This window comes from Gossypium hirsutum, chromosome D08 (genome assembly GCF_007990345.1).
Source record: "Gossypium hirsutum isolate 1008001.06 chromosome D08, Gossypium_hirsutum_v2.1, whole genome shotgun sequence".
Taxonomy (NCBI): domain Eukaryota; kingdom Viridiplantae; phylum Streptophyta; class Magnoliopsida; order Malvales; family Malvaceae; genus Gossypium; species Gossypium hirsutum.
This window is the reverse complement of record NC_053444.1, coordinates 25,097,338-25,118,167: the sequence shown is the minus strand read 5'-3', so window position 1 is coordinate 25,118,167 and position 20,830 is coordinate 25,097,338. Positions and strand designations below refer to the sequence as shown.

Below are 20,830 nucleotides of genomic sequence, written 5' to 3'. Positions count from 1 at the left end.
TGATGATCTCGTTCCCGTCCTTTCACTTGGATAAATTTGCTCCCGTTAGGTTCTTGCTCGATGGCCTCGCTCTTCGACACAAACCAAGCGTTTCTTGATGGGTTCGAGTTTTTGATCAAATAGATGCTCCATTTTGCACGTAAAGGCTTGGAGTGTAAAATCTGGCACACCTCTTCCAAAGTTTCCTACAGGACGGAACCTGCCTTCCACATTTAAATTTCTTTCCGGACTTCGTGACATTTTTTTAAGAACTCACAACAAAGAACCTCCCTATCCACTCACAAAGAAATCTCACACACTTGGCTTTTATACTCTCGACTAGTCTCACTACTCTCTTGCCTCTGTCCACTCACTCCTCCTCTCTAAGTTCTTAGGAATTATTTAAACTTAAAAGGCAGTTGTTGTGGTTCGGCTTACAAATTTGATGTTTGGGATTGGTAAGGATATTGTAGGACATGAAAGGTAGGCCTGAAACAAAGAAATAAAAAGGGTTGGGTGTGGCAGAATAGTAGAAGATAGTAATGACAGAAATTTGGGCAGTAAACAAAAAAAATTTCAAAACTAGCTTGTTTTCTTTTTTTTTTCACGAAATATTTTTTTTCACAACTTGATATCCAATCTTTTGAATTTTAATGGAAACTAAATTTTATTTTTTTTCAATTTTTCAATTTTTTTCGAAGAAACTACTATACCGTAATGTCGAAAACGTCAATTCTTACTCCAAATTTGCTAGCTCTGATACCAATTTGATACGAACTCGTTTCATGATTGATTCGAGTCGTTAGTGATGCCCGATCATGAATTGATTAGGATAGATTCGTTTCAGTTTAAAGTAAACAAAATAGAGATAATGACTTCAAACAAAAGCGGTAGACAAAATAGATAAGAAACAATAACGAATTAATTGGCTAAGACCGAGAATGAACCAACAATAATGGATTGTTGACCCGAATCTCAAAATGGTTCTTTGGTGTTTATCGGTTTAAAGAAATAACAAGGAACCTTGACCCTCTATCAACTATGATAGGAACCAAAGGTATATTGAACGCCACACCAAAGGTGATAAGTTCGGTAAACAAAGAAAAGATATACGCCACAAGCTAAGCTCGATAAGTCAAATCAATTCCGTAAGAACAAAAAGAATTGGATAACTCACAATTCAAAGATTTCATGTATATTCAGAAAATAGTCCCTTCTCTAAGGCCGATTACATCTATTTATAATGCTAGAACAAGGTAACCGAATGGTCAAAAACATCCAACTTAATGTGCCATAAAAACTCATGTCTTTTCTTATGCTTGAACCAAATAACTCCTTCTATAAAATCACTTCAATTCAGCTGATTTGAATGTCATTAATGGATTAAAAATGACTATTGAGTTGTCCTTAGCCAGCTGAATAGACACCATCTTTTAACCAGCTCCTTAATGACATTTAAAAGGCTTGATTAAATTCTCTTGAAAGCTCCAAAAAACGGCTGGAAGAAGAAGGGTTGTTGCCGAATTTTAAAGGGCATAAAATGCTCATTAAAAACTCCTTTAATGATTTTTAAGCTTCCTTTATAACAGCCCATTTAATTGTAACTGAAAATAACTTAAACAACCACTTAATTCAATGTATAACAGCCTTAAATTGTAACCACTATGAGCTGAAAAGTCACCTGCAATAAACATATTAAAATGAGTTTATTAAACACATGAAAACACTTATTAATCATAACACACATTAAACTTACTTAAATAAATGAACTAAAACATATATGAAATAACTATTCCAGCAACTAATTTAATTAAAGAAGCATAATTAAATGAACTTAACTCATACATCAATAAATAATCCTAGGAACTAGATTAATTAAGAACAACACTTATTAAATAAAGTTCAACAAAAACACTTATTAATTAAAACTAAGATGAGTTGAATAAATGTCCAGCAACTCATTTATTAAACTAAGATGCTTAAATGCATGGTTTTGAAATGCAAATTTAACTAACATGAAAGTTACATAATTAAACTAACTTGACTTAATTTAATGATGCAAACTTAACTAACATGAAAGTTACATAATGCATGACTTTATTAAATGGAAAACACATATTAATGATGTGCAAACTATGACATAATTAGAAACACAAACTAAAATAACTAAAAATTAATGAATCAAAGTCTTTATTTTCCAACAGCCAAATTGAAAAACTGAAATTAAAAACTTTATTTTGCACTTGGGCCCCTCGATTTTGGGCAAATCTCGGTAGGATCAAGTTGTGTCGTAACATGATGCGACCGTGATCGCATCAACTAGGATGAACATACATGCTAGATACGTAACGCAACCTAAATGCACAATACACCCCCAAACCTAAGGGATGCATTGTCCTTAATGCATGAATAGATATATGCAAACTATCTATATACAGACAATGTCATGGCAAAACATATGCAATGCAATATGTATGAAAGAAAAAGAAAACTTTCCTTGCTTAGACTGTATTGTATATACTTCATTCTGTCCGACGGGTTGATTTACTAGTAGCAACCTTGTACCTCTGCTTCCTCTTCGTCCTCACGGTCAGTCTCAATATTGATAGACTCTGTTTTCTCTGGTTCTTCCTCCGATGCTTTGGGTGCATTCTCTTTATTAGTAGGATTCGTATCAACGGGCTTTGCGTCACCGACCCCTTCTCTCCTACATTTTATTATACAATGGAAATGAAATAACTAAAAGAAATTTAAATCAATAGAATGAAATAAAAATATAAAGAATTTTCAAGATGTTGAAGTTAAACATCTTGAAGATTAATGGATTGTTTGTCCCGCTCTACATGAGCACCCCAGTAGTGCTTCAAGCATTGTCCATTAACTTTAAATGTGTCCCCTGTTTTCATGTCCTTGACATCAAGAGCTCCATGCGGATATACATGAGCTACCAACCATTGTTCATCAAAATTGAAAGGTCTATTTTGCTCTAACAAAATGCACAAGGGTCTCCACTCAAATGAGTCTTCATCACTATCAAAATTGTTGTGGCAAAATCTTGTGAATTGTTCCACCACTGTTGTTTCTATCAAGTCAATGGCACAGAATTCTTCATTATCATCAGCAGATTTCAGCACATTAAATACATTGAATGTGATCTGTTGATCATTCATCCTCATGGTCAATTCACCTTTCTACACATCAACTAAAGTCCTGCCAGTAGCAAGAAAAGGTCTTCCAAGAATAATTGACACATCATGGTCAGATTCAAATTATAAAATAAGGAAATCTGCAGGAAAGATAAATTTATCTAATTTTACCAATACATCTTCAATTTTACCTTATGGATGGGTGTAAGATATGTTAGCCAATTGCAACGTTACTATAGTAGGTTTCGCTTTCCCAATTCCTAGCTTCCTGAAAATAAACATAGGGATTAGATTTATACTCGCTCCTAAATCACATAACTCTTTACCAATATAATGATTTCTAATTAAACAGGGGATAGTGAAACTCTCTTGGTCCTTCAAGTATGGAGGCATCTTATTCATCAACATTGTTGTGCATCCTTCAATGAGAGCAATAATCTAAAATTCTCCCAATCTGTGTTTCTTTGACAGTATATCTTTCATAAATTTCACGTAGTTGGTCATTTGCTCGAAAGCTTCTACTAGTGGTATGCTAATATGGAGTTGCTTTAAAACCTCCAAAAATATTTTAAACTGAGCATCTTATTTGTAATTATGGAATCGCTGAGAAAAATGTAGAGGTGCTCTTCCTTCAGGTTGCTGATATTGTTTTCCTGTGGCAATATGATCTGATTTTACCATAATATTTTCATGCTTATCCCTTTCAGATGTTGTATGCTTTTTAGATGGTTTTGGGATCTTTACCTGATTATTACTTGCATTATCCTCTCTTGCTACGGCATTGTGAACAATATTACTCAACTGAGTTCCACTTCTAAGGGTGATTGCTTTGCAATGCTCATTGCCTTGTGTTCTTGGATTCTTGGTATCACTCGGCAATACTCCTTGTGGCCTTAAATTTAGAGCATTTGCTATTTTGCCCATTTGATTTTCAAGAGCTTGGAAAGATGTAGCCTGATTCTGAATTACGGCATCATTTTTTTCCATATATTCTTTCAACAAGTCTTCAATAGAATTAGAAGATGATACCTGACCTTGCTGAACATTTTACCCCGACATAAGATGATTATAACGAGGCGGTGCATTATGGATATTTTGTCTTGCAACATTGTGTGAACTCCTCGCACCTTGATTATTCCAACAAAAATTCAAATGCTGTTTCCACCATGGATTGTAAGTGTTGAAATAGGGGTTATTATTCCAATTAAAATTACCCATGTAGTACACTGACGTTGGGTTTGATGAGCATTCATCAAACACATGACAATTCTACTGGTTTCACCTTATGGACTACAGTTGGATTTTTCATGGTTTTAATCATATTAGCTAGAGAAGATACCTAGGTTGTTAATGAAGTAATTGCATCAAGCTCGATCGTACTAGCAGCTCTCTTATCCATCCCAATTCTCATGGTCGGATATTGGTAATCATTGTTGGCAATCTTTTCCAATACCTTGTATGCTTTATTATAAGTTTTGTCCAGCAAAGTACCATTAGCAGACACATCAACTACCATTCTTGTGTGTGTATTCAACTCATTGTGAAACATGTCCATTTGAGTCCAGTGCTGAAATCCATGCATCGAACACTTCTGAATTAAATCTTTAAATCATTCCCAAGCTTCACATAATGTTTCATCCTCTAATTGTCGAAAAGATGTAATATCATTTCTCAACTTGGCATTCAAAGTATGCGGGTTATACCGAAGCAAGAATCTCTGGCAAAGATCATTCCATGATGCTACTATTCCCGACGGAAAAGCATTTAGCCATACTTTCGCATGATCTCTTAAAGAATACAAAAATAGTTTAAGTCGCAGGGCATCTTTAGGAACACCCTGTTGTCTTAATGAGTCACAGACTTCTAGAAAAAGTCTTAAATATAATATTGAATCTTTAGGTAGTCTATCGAACTGTCTGACGATTTGTAACATCTAGAGCATTACCAGTTTCAACTAGAATTGCTGACCTTGTATAGTTGGTCTAAGTGTCCCTTGATTCAGATTATCCAGCATTAGGATGAGATGCTCTATAATTGGCCTACCTCAATCATCCACCACACGTCCAATGGGGGAATTTTCATTGTGATCATTTGGATTACCATTAGGATCATTCATGTTTCCAACCATTTTTCTCAATTCTTTTCTCTTTCTCTACAAGGTTCTGTCAATCTCTAGATCAAAAAGGTATTCTATGTTGAAAGAATGCCTCTTCTCATGCCCTAATGGCAAACCTGTAAAAGGTAAATACACTAAGTTAAATAAGACTACTAAGTAAAATAACAGAACCAAATTTCACCAAATTACCGAACCCTGGCAACGGTGCCAAAAACTTGTCGTGTGTAAAATGATATGCAATTTTGTGCAAGTATACACATCAAATCAAGTAATAAAGTGATGAGTGAGTATCATTCTCACGAGGATTGGATCGAGGCACAAAAGTGGTTAAGTTTATAATAAAATTAGGTTAATGCTATGGCAAAAGTCAATGATAAATGTGCAATGACAATTAGTGAAGTAATGATGTAAGCAATACGTGGAATCAATGAAAAACTAGAAATGCTATGGCAAAAGTGAAAGCAAAAATGTAATGGTAATAACGAGAGTGATTATCCAAATAGAATGTAAAAAAAGAAATAAGCAACTAAGTATGTTATGACAAAGATACAACGACAAAGGATAAGAATCGAATGATGTTAATTCGGAAGGTCGGGATTACCTAGAATCGACCCTGATTGTCAATAATGCCTTGACAAAATCATATCTACTTTACTGCACAGAAGAGTTCTAAAATGGCCTACCCTCACGAAAGCGAAACCTCAAGTTACCTTGCCCGTGACTATAGGCTTTTTAGATATCTTGTACAGGTTCCTTTTGTATGATTGTGACTATGATTGTGACTCTATGTCTAGAGTCGACTACAGGTGTCAATCGAATACTTTCTCATTTCATTAAACTTTAATCGAACCAATCCAACCCTTTCGGAATTAGACTTAGTTTTTAGCATGCGAACAACCTTCTATGTCTAGAGATCATTGTATTTTAATTAAGAAATAAAAATAATAAAATGAAACAGTAAAGTAAATGAGATATATACGACATTCAGAAAATATTTAAGGGTTCATCGAAAGTGATCTCAACCTTATGAGATTTAGCTCATAGGTTGGGAAATAAAATTCCAAACCAAAATATTATCCAACATTGCATTAAACTACTTCAATTCTATCTTTCGAAGGAAAACAAATGGAAATAATGGAAGAAATTTGGGAAACAACTTTTGCTTGCCTAGTCAACACTTTGGCAGCACAGCGTCTTGTGATGGCTAAGAAGGATTGCCTTCGACTTCTTTTCCTTTGCGCAGTCGAACCTTATTCACGCCTAAGGATCTCTCCCACTTTTTTTGTTCATTGTTAAGGGTTTCCTCCTTTGGCTTTTTATAGCTTTTTACTTAAGGTAAATCCAACAACCCATGTAAATGTAGTTGGGCTGGGACTAATATGCGTAAAGTGTTGACTTGGTCTTCCCAGCATTGCCACGACATTCGTACTGACAAAATGTCCAACTCTTTTCCCCGAAAAACCTTCACTCCTTTATTTCTCGTTCCTCAACCTACACCTACCAAACCACCAAACACAGCCTATCACAAACAATTAAAAGTACCTAATATTTAAACACAGTCCAAGCTCTTAATAAATGATGAAAATACAAATGAAATGTCCTAAAATGCAACAAAATGTACCTAAGTACAAGCAATTAGCTAGGTATAAAAGAATGAAATATAACTCTTTTCAAGAGTTATTAGACTCACTCCCACACCTCTTCATAAGCTAAGTCACTACAATAAAAGAGTGGGTAAGCTTATGAAAGCTCAGTAAGTGCCCAGACATGCTATAAATAAACACATCAATCAGTTTAGATGAAATAGGCATACTTAAATGAATCACTTTTTATCGCAACACACACAATATAATAGTTCACACGAATTAAATGGGTCACATAGAATAGGCAGTTTGCATAAAATGACAATTCATATAAAACAATAGTTCATTCAATAGAATAATTGAGTCATACAACATCGTAACTCATGTATTTCAAATAATGATAAATTGACATTTTTGTGATTATAAAATATATAGGGGACTTTATCACCATCTATAAGTGGACTCTATCACCACACATTGAATAAATGAATCTCCTTATAACGCTTCACTTTTGGACTCAAAGTTGTAACGTCCCAAAAATTAGGGGGTTAGAATTTTTTTATATCCCAAAATTAATTATTGATTTTTAAAAGAAAATTTCAAATATTATCTTTTACTAAAACCAATTTAAAAAAATTTAAATTCTATATCTTTTTAACTTCTTATTCTAATTTAAAATAATATATTATCTACTTTTCAAAATTCAAATAGAATTAAAATTCCAAAAAGAATTTAACTCCTTATTTGAAATTCAAATTACTCTTTTTCTAATTCTACTAAAACTCCCTATTTGATCCTTTATCAAATTTAAACCTAATTCTCTTTGTTTATACATTAGCTTTTTTTCTCAAAATTCTCTACTTCAAAACTCTTCTAAGCTTTCAAGCCTTGCTAAAAAAATATTGTTTAAGTTTTTCTTTGAAAATTCAAGAACAGGTCCTCATCAATTGTTCTTCCCCAAATTATTTAATTTCGAGTCAGTAGATCACTGAGTTTTTATCAAGATCGACCCTTGAAGCTGATTGGATCGAGCTTGAACAAAGGGTAATCGCCTGAAACCTCAGAAAATTCAGGTATGTGTATTTTTTTTATGAAAAATCGAGTCAAATCATGTCTAGGTTTAGGCCCACAAGACTATGCACCATTGTTTTACAGATTTTATAGTTCTACCACTACTTTTCTTTTCCAAATTTTACAGTTTTCCACTAGTTCTCCAATTTTTATAGTTTTGCCACTAGTTTTGTAACACCCCTAACCCCTATCGCCAGATTAGGGTTACGGAGCATTACGGTATAATTAAAACATTTAAACATAAATTTCATTCCTAATCATAAATATATTATAACCCAATCATTCATATACATATCGTCCCTAAATCGAGCCTTCAAGGCCTTAAAAATATCTTAGAAACAATTTGGGACCAACTTGAAATCATTTGGAAAGTTTAGGAAAAACTTACAAAACTTTGACTACATGGGTTACACGGCCGTGTGCCTCACACAACCAAGAAACACGCTCGTGTCCTAGGCCATGTAGCCTTAAAACTAGGGACACACGGCTGTGTCCCAGCTCGTGTCTCAGCCCATGTCCCAGTCCGTGTCCTCACCCGCGTAACTCTCTAACTAGGGTCACACGGCCGTCTCACACGTCGGTGTGCCAAGCTGTGAAACTTTCGAACTTGCCCCACACGCCTATGTTCTAGGCCATGTGCTAGGCCAAGTACTCACTATTCTGTATGCAAAGGAACCAACAGGGAACACACAGCCATGTCGCCTGACCGTGTGTCACAAATAGCTGAGACTCACGCTCGTGTCTCAGGCCGTGTGGACGAAAATTCACCTATAAACAAGCCCTTTCAAAACCATTACAAGAATAACCATTCAACCTATCTAAGCACACTTTAAAAGGGACCTTAAGCAACATCCAAACACCATAAAACATGCTCAAAACCATATCAAAACAAACATCTTAAGCGCCTAACCATTGTTCCTTAGTTGACACCAGATTTAAGCAATCTATCAACAACAAATATACCATTCATACGTACCTCAAATAAAGTTCAAGCACTCAATTATTGAATATGGTAAACGCACATCCTATACTAATCATTCTCAACCAAAAATTTCAACCAAAGAGGTTCAATTGAATAAGGTTCCTTCATCTACCAATCGAGCATCACAGGTTTAATACCAAAATGACCCAAAGCATTTAAGCATACACTAATTCAAAACATTCACATAATAGCCCCAAACATGTATTTACAATCATTTTTAACTTATCGAACAATATTCCCTAGGACTTACTAAACAGAAGGACATTATCATAATATTGACATCCTAAGTACATGCCAAGACTGAAAAGAAATACATTACGAAAATTGACTACGGGATTTGTCATGGATGCTAAGACATATAACAACAATAATACCTAACCTGAAACTAATTAAAAATTCAAGCAGTAAGCAACTCATGATCTCAATGTATCCCACTTTCAACTATTAACCAAAATCTACCTTTCACAACATAAAAATCATCTCACAAATGGCACCCGGTGCCTAATGGTTAGACCGTGTTAAGATTTTGCGCCCAGCGCTAGTCATTTAACTCGACGAAATCATTGGTGTGCCCAGCACTAGACGAACGAATCGACAAATTATTACGCCCAACACTAGTCAGATAACCGACGATAGTTGTGTCCACCACTAGTCGAACGAATCGAAAAATTATTGCGCCTAACTCTAGTCCGATAATCGACGATAGTTACTCAATCGAAATTCCATAATATTTCTTTCATCTCTCAATATCACATTTTTTATATAAATCCATATACTTCCATTCACTTGAATTAGAAATTATATTAGAGATATAATAATAATCAAGTAGTAACTAGATTAATGAAATCAATTTGTAAAGTTTGGGTTCAAGGAATACGAACTTACCAAAATACGACAGATGCTACGAATCGAGGATGTCTACTCCAGGATCTTTTCCTTGCCACGGTTGATACCCGACCTATTCTTCTCTTGATCTAAGTTTAACAATTTAAGTTAATTATTTAATTTGACTACCATACTTGTTTTTAATAAAATCAATTAACCATAATTCATAATTCATACTTTTAACAAACAACAATTGACATTTTCTCAACTCAATCATTAACATCAATATTAAGTTGATCACATTTTCTTCTAATTTCCATAACTAACCAAATATACAAATAATTCATTAACAATCTTTAAATTCTTGAATTTTATAATTTAACACTATGCTAGTTTAATTTATAACATTTAACTCCTTGAAACTTAATACTAACAAAACTCATAGCACAAAATATTTTACTTGCTTAATGGACTTAGTAATTCAACCCAATTTCCATCATAAGAACAATCCATCAAAAGCAGTCCTTATACTTCAGAAAATTAAAGATTTTACCTTCACTATTTCAAAGTTTGCCAGAATTAAAAATCTCAATGCACAAATTCCTGAATTAACTTACAATTCTTCCCACTTCTATTTCAACTTCAAAAATCTACCCTAATAACATTAAGAACTTAAATTTTTCTACCATACTAACTTGTTTTAACATCAACAATTGTAAAATTTAAACATGGGTTATTTAACTCATGATCTTAGGATTCCAAAAACACAAAATCCATGAATAAAGAAACAAAAATTACTAACCAAATTGAGCTCTAAGGCATGAAACAAAATGGCTAAATGTTCTTTTCCCCTTTTCGGCATGCAAAGAGGAAATGAAGCTTTCAATTTTTTTCTTCTTTTTCCCCACTAATCTATTTGTTTCCTTATTAAACAATTTTTTTTCATTTTATATTTTATTTATTCTAACCAATTACTAATTGTCTCCATGTACGTAATATATTTATATATTTAATATATACATAAAATCATTATAAACTTCCACTATCAAAAGTTTATAATTAATGGCCTATTATTTGAATAATTCCTTCATCTAATCCCACTTTGCAATTTAATATCAATACAAAATTTATCACCTATTTAATTTAATCCTTGCACTTAATTTTAAACACTAGTAATTCATATAGTCTAACTATCATTTAATTCACTTCTAAGGTAACTCTAAAAATATTATAAATAAATATTTATAAACCCGATTCAAAAAGGTAGGGGTCCCGAAAATATGGTTACCGACACCCTTGACTTACGGGTCATTACAAATCTCCTCCCTTTAAGAAATTCCGTCCTCGAAATTTACCTGAAAAGAGGCGAGGATATTGTGATTTCATCGATTCTTCTGACTCCCATGTCGCTTCCTCGATGTTATGGCTACACCAAAGAATTTTTGTCAGAGGGACTCGCTTATTATGTAAATCTTTCACCTCCCGAGCTAAAATCTCAACTGGTTCTTCTTCACATGAAAGATAAGGCTGAATTTTTACTTCTTCTGTTGATATGACATGAGACGGATCCAACTTATATCTTCTGAGCATAGATACGTGGTAAACATTATGTATCTTCTGTAGTTTTACTAGTAATGCTAATCGATACGCAACAGGTCACACTCTTTCAGTGATCTCATACGGACCTATAAAAGGAGGGCTCATTTCTCTTTTCTTTCGAACTGCAATACTTTCTTTCACGGAGACACTCATAAAAGACCTTATCACCCACTGAGTATTCAATATCCCATCGTTTCAAATCTGTATAGGATTTCTTTCTATCGGAAACTATTTTCAACCTGTCTCGAATCACTTTAACCATATTTTTCGTTTCTTGAATCAATTATATTCCAACCACTTTCTTCTCACTCAAGTTAGACCAACATACAGGTGTTCTGCATCTTTGATCGTATAAGGCTTCATAAGCAGCCATTTGAATGCTCGATTGAAAACTATTATTGTACACGAACTGGGCCAAAGGTAAATAACGTTCCCAACTAAATTCAAAGTCAATCACACAGGCTCGAAGCATATCTTCTAGAATTTGAATAGCACATTCAGATTGTCCATCAGTCTGAGGGTGAAAAGTCGTGCTAAAATTTAGCCTCGTGCCAAGGAAATCATGCAATTGTTTCCAAAACCTCGAACTGAATCCAGAATCCCGATCAAAGATAATTGACATAGGTACGCTGTGTAATCTAATGATTTATCGAATATAAACTACAGTTAGATTTTGTAGAGACCAATCCATTCTGACTGCAATAAAATGAGCCGACATTGTGGAATGATCGACTATCACCCAAACAACATTTCTCTTATTTAGAGATAACGGTAACCCAGCGACGAAATCTATCGTTATGCGTTCCCATTTCCATTGTGGAATAGAAATAGGTTAAAGCAATCCAACGTGAGCTTCGTGTAATATTAATTCTTTTAATTCAAAAACATTTGGAACACAAATTCGATCACGAAATCTTAAACAATCCCGTTCATCAATGCTGAAATCTTTAATTGAGATATCTTGAACCATTTTTCTCTTCTCCGACAATTTAATGCATGTTATCTGTGCTTCTCTAATCTGATCAAATAATACGGGTTTAATTCTCAACTCAGCCAGTAAACTACCGTCACTGTTAATACTGAGTTAAGTGAACATTACTCGCAACTCGGCTACCACTTTCCTGCTCAACGCATCTGTAACGAAATTAGCTTTACCAGGGTGGTAACCTATAACACAGTCATAATCTTTGAAAAGATTGATCCAACAACGTTGTCTTAAATTCAACTCCTTTTGAGTTAGGAGGTATTTAAGACTTTTGTGATCGGTGAAAATATGACATTCTCACCATAAAAGTGGTGCCTCCAAATTTTTAGAGCAAAAACCACAGCCTAACCCACTCAACAAGGCATTGCTATAAGCCACAAAATCCTTTCCCGACTCCGATAAAGTCAAAACTGGTGCTTCAGTCAACATCTGTTTGTCTCTCAAAACTTTCTTAGCACTGATCATTCCAAACAAAATGTATGTTCTTTTGCAATAGTTTTGTCATTGACATAGCTATCTTTGAAAATCCACTGACGACTCTTCGGTAGTAACCAGCTAAACCCAGAAAACTACAAATTTCTTACACATTCCTTAGTGCTTTCCACTAAATTATGGCGTCAATCTTTTTTTTGATCAACACGGATCCCATCCACAGAAATTACATGCCCTAAAAATACTACTTCTGATAACCCAAATTTGCATTTACTGAGCTTCCTGTATAGTTGTTTTTCTAGCAAAATTTGTAAAACAATGAACAAATGTTGCACGTGGTCGGCTTCCGATTTTGAATAGATCAAAATGTCGTCGATAAATACAAGTATGAACTAATCTAGATAGAGTTGATAGATGTGATTCGTGAGATCCATGAATGCCGCAGGAGCATTTGTCAATCCGAAGGGCATCACTAAAAATTCGTAATGGCCATAACGTGTACGAAAGACATTTTTTGATACGTCACTATCTTTCACTTTCAACTGATAGTAACCCGATCTTAAATCAATCTTAGAAAAGACTGAAGCTCCTTTCAATTGATCAAATAAGTCATCGATACGAGGGAGAGGGTATCGGTTCTTAATTTTCAACTTATTCAATTTTCGATAATCAATACAAAGTCGCATCGAGCCATCTTTCTTTTTAACGAACAGAACTGGAGCTCCCAGGGTGATATACTAGGACGTATAAAGTCGCGGTCCAGCAGATCTTGCAGTTGCATATTCAATTCCTTCAATTCAACTGGTGCCATCTGATAAGGGGTATTGGTACTGGAGCTGTACCCAGAAATGTTTTACTTGCAAACTCAAACTCTCGATCAGGTGGTAATCCTGGCAACTCTTCGGGAAATACTTCAGGAAATTCACAAACAATCTTGATATCACTGATTTCACTATCCTCGAGCTTCGAGTTGACAATGTAATCTAGAAAAGCTTCACAGCCTTGCCTCAATAACTTATCAGCTTGAATCAACGAAACAATCCAAATTAAACCACCCATTTTAATACCATTAACTTTGATCATCTCATTATTAGAATCTTGGATCGAAAACTTTTCCTTTTGACAACCGAGAACTACCCCATGCTCAGTTAACCAATCCATACCCAGAATTACATCAAAATCACCAAAAGGCATCATTAGTAAATCCACTGGAAATGTCAAATTTTGAATTTTCAGCGGATAATGTTTACAAACTTGATTAAGTAATATAGTTTGAACCAATGGATTAGATACATACATAGCGATTTTAGATGTCTCATAACTCATTTTTCTAGATTCAATCAAATTAGAATTAACAAACGAAAGAGAAGAACCAGGGTCAATTAAGGTATATACAGGTGTAGAGAAAAATAGGAAAATACCTGCTACAACATTGGTAGCATCTCCCTCACCACGTGTACGCACCATATAAGCATGAGCTAATGCTCTAGTCTCAGGCTAATGCGTAACTATTTCATTCCTTTTTCTGGATCCCCCATCGAAATCAATCCACCTCTACTCATTCCTCAACCCCTAACAGCGGAGACAACTTTCTGTGAATCATCTGGTGTATCACCTTTATTCTTTGGACATTCACAAGAAAAATGTTCTAGAGATCTGCATCAGAAGTAGCCCTTCGTCAACTTCCAACATTTTCCCCAATGTTTCTTACCACAATGCTCACAAGCCAGCACTTCAGAAATTTTATTCGGCCCCTTTACACTCCCAACAGAAACTGTCGGTTAACGGTCTTGTATTCTATTCGATGCCATCAATTTTGCAACTGTCTTCCTAAAATCCCAAGACCCTTTACTTTTCTTTTGTATTGAATTCGAATTGGGACTCCCACACTGCTTTCCCTTGACATGAGAAGGTTCAACTTTCTTGCTCATTCTAAGAGATTGTTCTACAATTTTTGATTGTTCAGATAAATCTGCAAACTCTTTAATCTTCAATGCTACTAATTGAGTTCTAATCTCATCACGCATTCCACGTAAGTATTTCTTACAACTTGATTCTTCAATAGGAACAAGTTCCATAGCGTACTTGTTGAGTCGCATATATTCTTGTTCATAACCCACCACATATAAATCTCCTTATTTCAAAAAAATAAATTCATGTTTCCTATCCTCGAGATATAACTTCCTGACATATTTCTTTTGAAATTCTACTTCAAATAATTTCCAATCTATGGTTTCTATAGGAATGTGTCGTGTGATTATTTTCCACCATGTGTAGGCTTCGCCTTGCAACAAGGAAACAACACAAATGACACTTTCTCGCAAATTATATTCAAGTTGTTGAAGAACCCTAGCCGTTGATTCCAATCAGTAGCACCATATCTCCTCAATTCCTTAATAGGAGCTCATTTAGTTTTAGGTGCGGTATTGCTGGAGAAGTAGCTCCCACCACCCTCTAAAGAGCTATCACTATGATTCATAATACATCAGTTTCAGATTGCCCTTCAATTGGGCCACTATTAGCATTTGGTTGCAGAATACCATCAGCATGAACACTCGATGTTATTGATTCAAATTCATCAAATTCCCCAGCAGATTTATCACCAATATGTCGTTCTTGATCAACTGCGTTATTAGCATTATTTGACATATTTAACTATAAATAAGAAAAATATAAATTAGCATCCAATCTTGACTCAAATTCAATTTAACTCTGGCATGTACCCCTAGAATCAATTCTGAGCTCAATTTAGTTCGAGAATCGGCTAAACTTGTAGCTCTAATACGAGTAAATGTAACACCCCTATCCCATATCCGTCACCAAATTAGGGTTACAGAGCATTACTATGTAATCGAAACATTTAAACATAAATTTCATTCAAAATCATAAGCATATTATAACCTAATCATTCACATACATATCATCCCTAAATCGAGCCTTCGAGGCCCTAAAAATATCGTAGAAACAATTTGGGACCAATATAAAATCATTTGGAAAGTTTAGGAAAAAGCTACAAAATTTTGACTACAGGGGTCACACGAATGTGTGGCCAGGCCGTGTACCTTAAGCGGCTAAGACACATGGTTGTGTAACCTTCAAACTAGGGATGCACAGCCGTGTGCCAGCCCGTGTCCACACCTATGTAACTCTCTGAGTAGGGTCACACGGCCGTGTCACACGCTTGTGTGCCAAGCCGTGTAACTTTCGAACTTGCCCCACATGCCTGTATACTAGGTCATGTACTCATTACCCTGTATGCAAAGGAGCCAACAGGAGACACATGGCCATGCTGTATGGCCGTGTGCCACACACGCCCGTGTCTCAGGCCGTGTGGACTAAAACTCACCTACAAACAAGCCTTTCAAAACCATTACAAATATAACCATTCAACCTATCTAAGCACACTTTAAAAGGGACTTTAAGCAACATCCAAACATCATAAAACATTCTCAGAACATATCAAAATGAACATCCTAAGTGCCTAACCAATGTGCACTCATTGACACCGCATTTAAACCATCCATCAACAACATATATACCATTCATAGGTACCTCATATAAAGTTCAAGCATTCAATAATTGAATATGGTAAATGCACATCCTATATTAATCATTCTCAACAGAAAATTTCAACCAAAGAGGTTCACTTGAATAAGCTTCCTTCATCTACTAATCAAGCATCACAGGTTTAATACCAAAATGACCCAAAGCATTTAAGCATACACTAATTCAAAGCATTCATATAATAGCTACAAACATGTAATTCCAATTATTTTTAACTTATAGAACTATATTCCCTAGGACTTACTAAACAGAAAGACATTATCATAATATTGACATCCTAGGTACATGCCAAGACTCAAAAGAAATACATCACGAACATTGAGTACGAGATTTGTCATGGATGCTAAGACGTAGAACAACAGTAATACCTAACCTGCAACTAATTAAAAATTCAAGCAGTAAGCAACTCATGATCTCAATGTATCCCACTTTCAACTATTAACCAAAATGTATCTTTCACAACATAAAAATCATCTCATGAACTATTATACCTTATCAAATTATATTTTCCAACAAATGGCACCCAGTGCCTAAAGGTTAGACCGTGATTAAGATTTTGCGCCCAACGCTAGTCGTTTAAATCGACAAAATCATTGTTGTGCCCAGCACTAGTCGAACGAATTGACAAATTATTGTGCCCAGCGCTAATCAGATAACCGACGATAGTTGTGTCCACCACTAGTCGAACAAAACGACAAATTATTGCGCCCAACGCTAGTCGGATAACCAATAATAGTTACTCAATCAAAATTCCATAATATTACTTTCATCACTCAATATCACCTTTTTTATATAAATCCATATACTTCCATTCACTTGAATTAGCAATTATATTAGAGATATAAAAATCATCAAGTAGTAACTACATTAATTAAATCAATTTGTACAGTTCGAGTTCAGGGAATGCGAACTTACCAAAATATGACGGATGCTACGAATCAAGGATGTCTACTCCGGGATCTTTTCCTTGCCACGGTTGATACCTGATCTATTCTTCTCTTGATCTAAGTTTAACAATTTAAGTTAATTACTTAATTTGACTACCATACTTGTTTTTAATAAAATCAATTAACCATAATTCATAATTCATACTTTTAACAAACAACAATTGACATTTTCTCAACTCAATCATTAACATCAATATTAAGTTGATCATATGTTCTTCTAATTTCCATAACTAACCAAATATACAAATAATATATTAACAATCTCTAAATTATTGAATTTTATAATTTAACACTATGCTAGTTTAATTTATAATATTTAACTCCTTGAAACTTAATACTAACAAAACTCATAGCACAATATATTTTACTTGCTTAATGGACTTAGAAATTCAACCCAATTTCATAAGAACAATCCATCAAAAATAGTCCCTATACTTCAGAAAATTAAAGATTTTACCCTCACTATTTCAAAGTTTGCCACAATTAAAAATCTCAATGCACAAATTCGTGAATTAGCTTACAATTCTTCCCACTTCTATTTCAACTTCAAAAATCTACCCCAATAACATTAAGAACTTAGATTTTTCTACCATACTAACTTGTTTTAACATTAACAATTGTAAAATTTTAACATGGGTTATTTAACTAAAGATCTTAGGATTCCAAAAAGACAAAATCCATAAATAAAGAACCAAAAATTACTAACCAAATTAAGCTCTAAGACATGAAATAAAATGGTCGAATGTTCTTCTACCCTTTTCCGCATGCAAAGAGGAAATGAAGCTTTTAATTTTTTTCTTTTTCCCCACTAATCTATTTGTTTCCTTATTAAACAATTTCTTTTCATTGTATATTTTATTTATTCTAACCAATTTACTAATTGTCTCCATGTACATAATATATTTATATATTTAATATATACATGAAGTCATCATAAACTTCCACTATCAAAAGTCTATATAATTAATGGCCTATTATTTGAATAAGTCATTAATCTAATCCCACTTTGCAATTTAATATCAATACAAATTTTATCACCTATTTAATTTAATCCTTGTACTTAATTTTAAACACTAGTAATTTAAATAGTCTATCTATTATTTAATTCACTTCTAAGGTAACTCTAAAAATATTATAAATAAATATTTATAAACCCAATTCACAAATAAAGAGTGTCCCGGAAGTATGGTTCCCGACACCCCTAACTTACGGGTCGTTACAGTTTTCCAAATTTTACAGTTTTACCACTAGTTTTTAGAACTTTACAATTTTACCCCAGTTTTCTAGATTTTACCGTTTCTTTCCAAAATTTTCTATTTTGATCAATTTAGTCCCTGAATAGGTTCCAAATTATTTTTAGTAACTTAAATTATCCAATTAGGTCCATAATGATATATGACCTGCTAGAATCCATGAATGACTAAATTAATGTGGTATTTATTAGTATCTATGAATATTTGCATGGACTCAAAAAATTTACAGTTTCATTTTAACTATTATTATTTTATGTAATTTAGTCCATGATTAGGTTTTTTTTATGGCATCTAGAGAAATGATTGACTATATGAATACATTAATTTATGATTTAATTACGTATAATGAATGGCATAAGTTTGTGAATGATTCTGTGGTTGCTAATACAATGTAATTGCTCATGATTGTTTTCTTTAATTCGTGAATGATTTTAACTATTCATTAATGCTATACATGCAGAAAAAATGTCTCATATGTTTTTAATGATCGATTTATGAATTTCCTATTCTTGTAATGAAGATAGAATGTTGACAATGATGTTTAATAGTTGCATTAATAATGATTGCATGGCATATGCATGGGATGGGACATTACGATCGAAGGAAGTATGTGGCAGTATAACTGCATTTAATCATGCATTGTGTATCCACAATAAAAGTAGATTCCAACTGTGTCTGTTTTACTGTGCAAGCACAACCCTTTGACAGCTTTTATCTACTAGTATGCCATGCTTCCACAATCACTGACAGTGAAAGCTGCAAATTATTGGTGGCATTAAGTCCACAACCTGGTCTGATTAGAGGAGGGAGTTCTTTGGAACACCTATTATGGTGTGTAGTGGTTGGGGGTAGGACTATTGACTGGAAAATGAATTTATAGTTGCATGAAATATTGTGTAAACTCATGAAAAGTACATAACAAATCGACTGAATTGTTATATGTTAATTGTGTAAAGTACATTGATTTGATAATTGAATCCATCTGATTGATTATGATTGATCGTTAATAGTTTCTTGTATAAAGTATCAAACTCATTTGACTGTATTGAATTGATTGATATGCGAGACTGTTTGTTATTATGTTAAATAAATTGATATGTGAAATTGTTTGTCATTGTACTAAATTGATTAACATGTGAAATTGTTTGCTATTACTTTACAGATTCGAATATTGAACTAGTTTATTGTAAAGGGACTCACACTGAGCTTCCATAGCTCACTACTCTTATTTTCCATCTTTTCAGATAATCTCACGAAATAGGACGCAGACTCGACATGCTGAGGGTCTCGACTTGTTCTCGCCCCATGAATTATTATTTATTATTTATTTATTATATATAAATAATAAAACTCCTATACGTATCTATTATATATATGCACATACCTTTTAATACTTCAACTCACCTTTAATATTTAGCTCACACACAAACGCAATAATTAGATACACAATTCACACACACTTATCACGTCAACTACATGGTTTACAACTACGACCTACCTATTTTATTCTTATAACTACATACACATTTTAAATTCCTACATTTGGCTCATTAAAATAGCACATCATGCATACCCAACACTCAACAAAATTGCAATGGTTTGCACCAGGAGAAATCAAGGTTCACTTATTAATTAAGCAGGGGCTTCGAATGCGTTACCTTAACCTGTGTACTGGAGTTTAAATGTAGTATATCAAACCACTCACCTTAGTCAATACCTCTTGCACAACAATGTCAAACAAGCTTTTCTTTCCCTTTCACATTGCTCGTGAAACCTCCCGATGAATCCGAAACTTCACATACACATTAAATACCATATAAAATCATTATTAACGACCTTAAACTCAAAAAAAAGTAGCAATATCACCACTCTAAGCTCACTTTTCTCATACCAAAAATTTAACTAGTGTTGCCGAAACAGGTGTTTAACCACTCAAACTTTATCTCTAAGCCTTAATTTTGATTCTAATATTCCTAAATATCATCTAATTTCACTTTTAAACATTTCATTCTACCTAATCTCATGAATTTAAAGTTTCCAAAAAAAATCAAGCTTGTATGAACACACAAAAGAGAGAAATTTGAAATTCATTAAAATTGGATATCGATCTATCAAATTAAGTTCAAATACCTTCTATTTAGTTAAAAATAGATTATAAATAAATAAAAAACAATAGGTTTAAAAATAGATTATAAATAAATCAAAAATAATAGTTTTACTCATTATTTCGTATTTCACCATTGTTGAACCAAAATTTAATTAAAAAGCTTTAAATCTTATAAACACTCAACACACTTGGTTAAATTCCGAATTAGGAAAACAAAAACCTTAATCTAATCATGATAAGT

General features: G+C 33.7%; 1 non-coding gene across 1 annotated transcript; it reads left to right on the top strand.

Annotated features, from left to right (window-relative positions):
• The first annotated feature begins 4,696 nt into the window (after positions 1 to 4,696).
• Positions 4,697 to 4,803, top strand: LOC121220566 (small nucleolar RNA R71). Its single transcript, XR_005917784.1, has one exon. It is a non-coding gene; the product is annotated as a small nucleolar RNA R71 (small nucleolar RNA).
• The last annotated feature ends 16,027 nt before the right edge of the window (positions 4,804 to 20,830 follow it).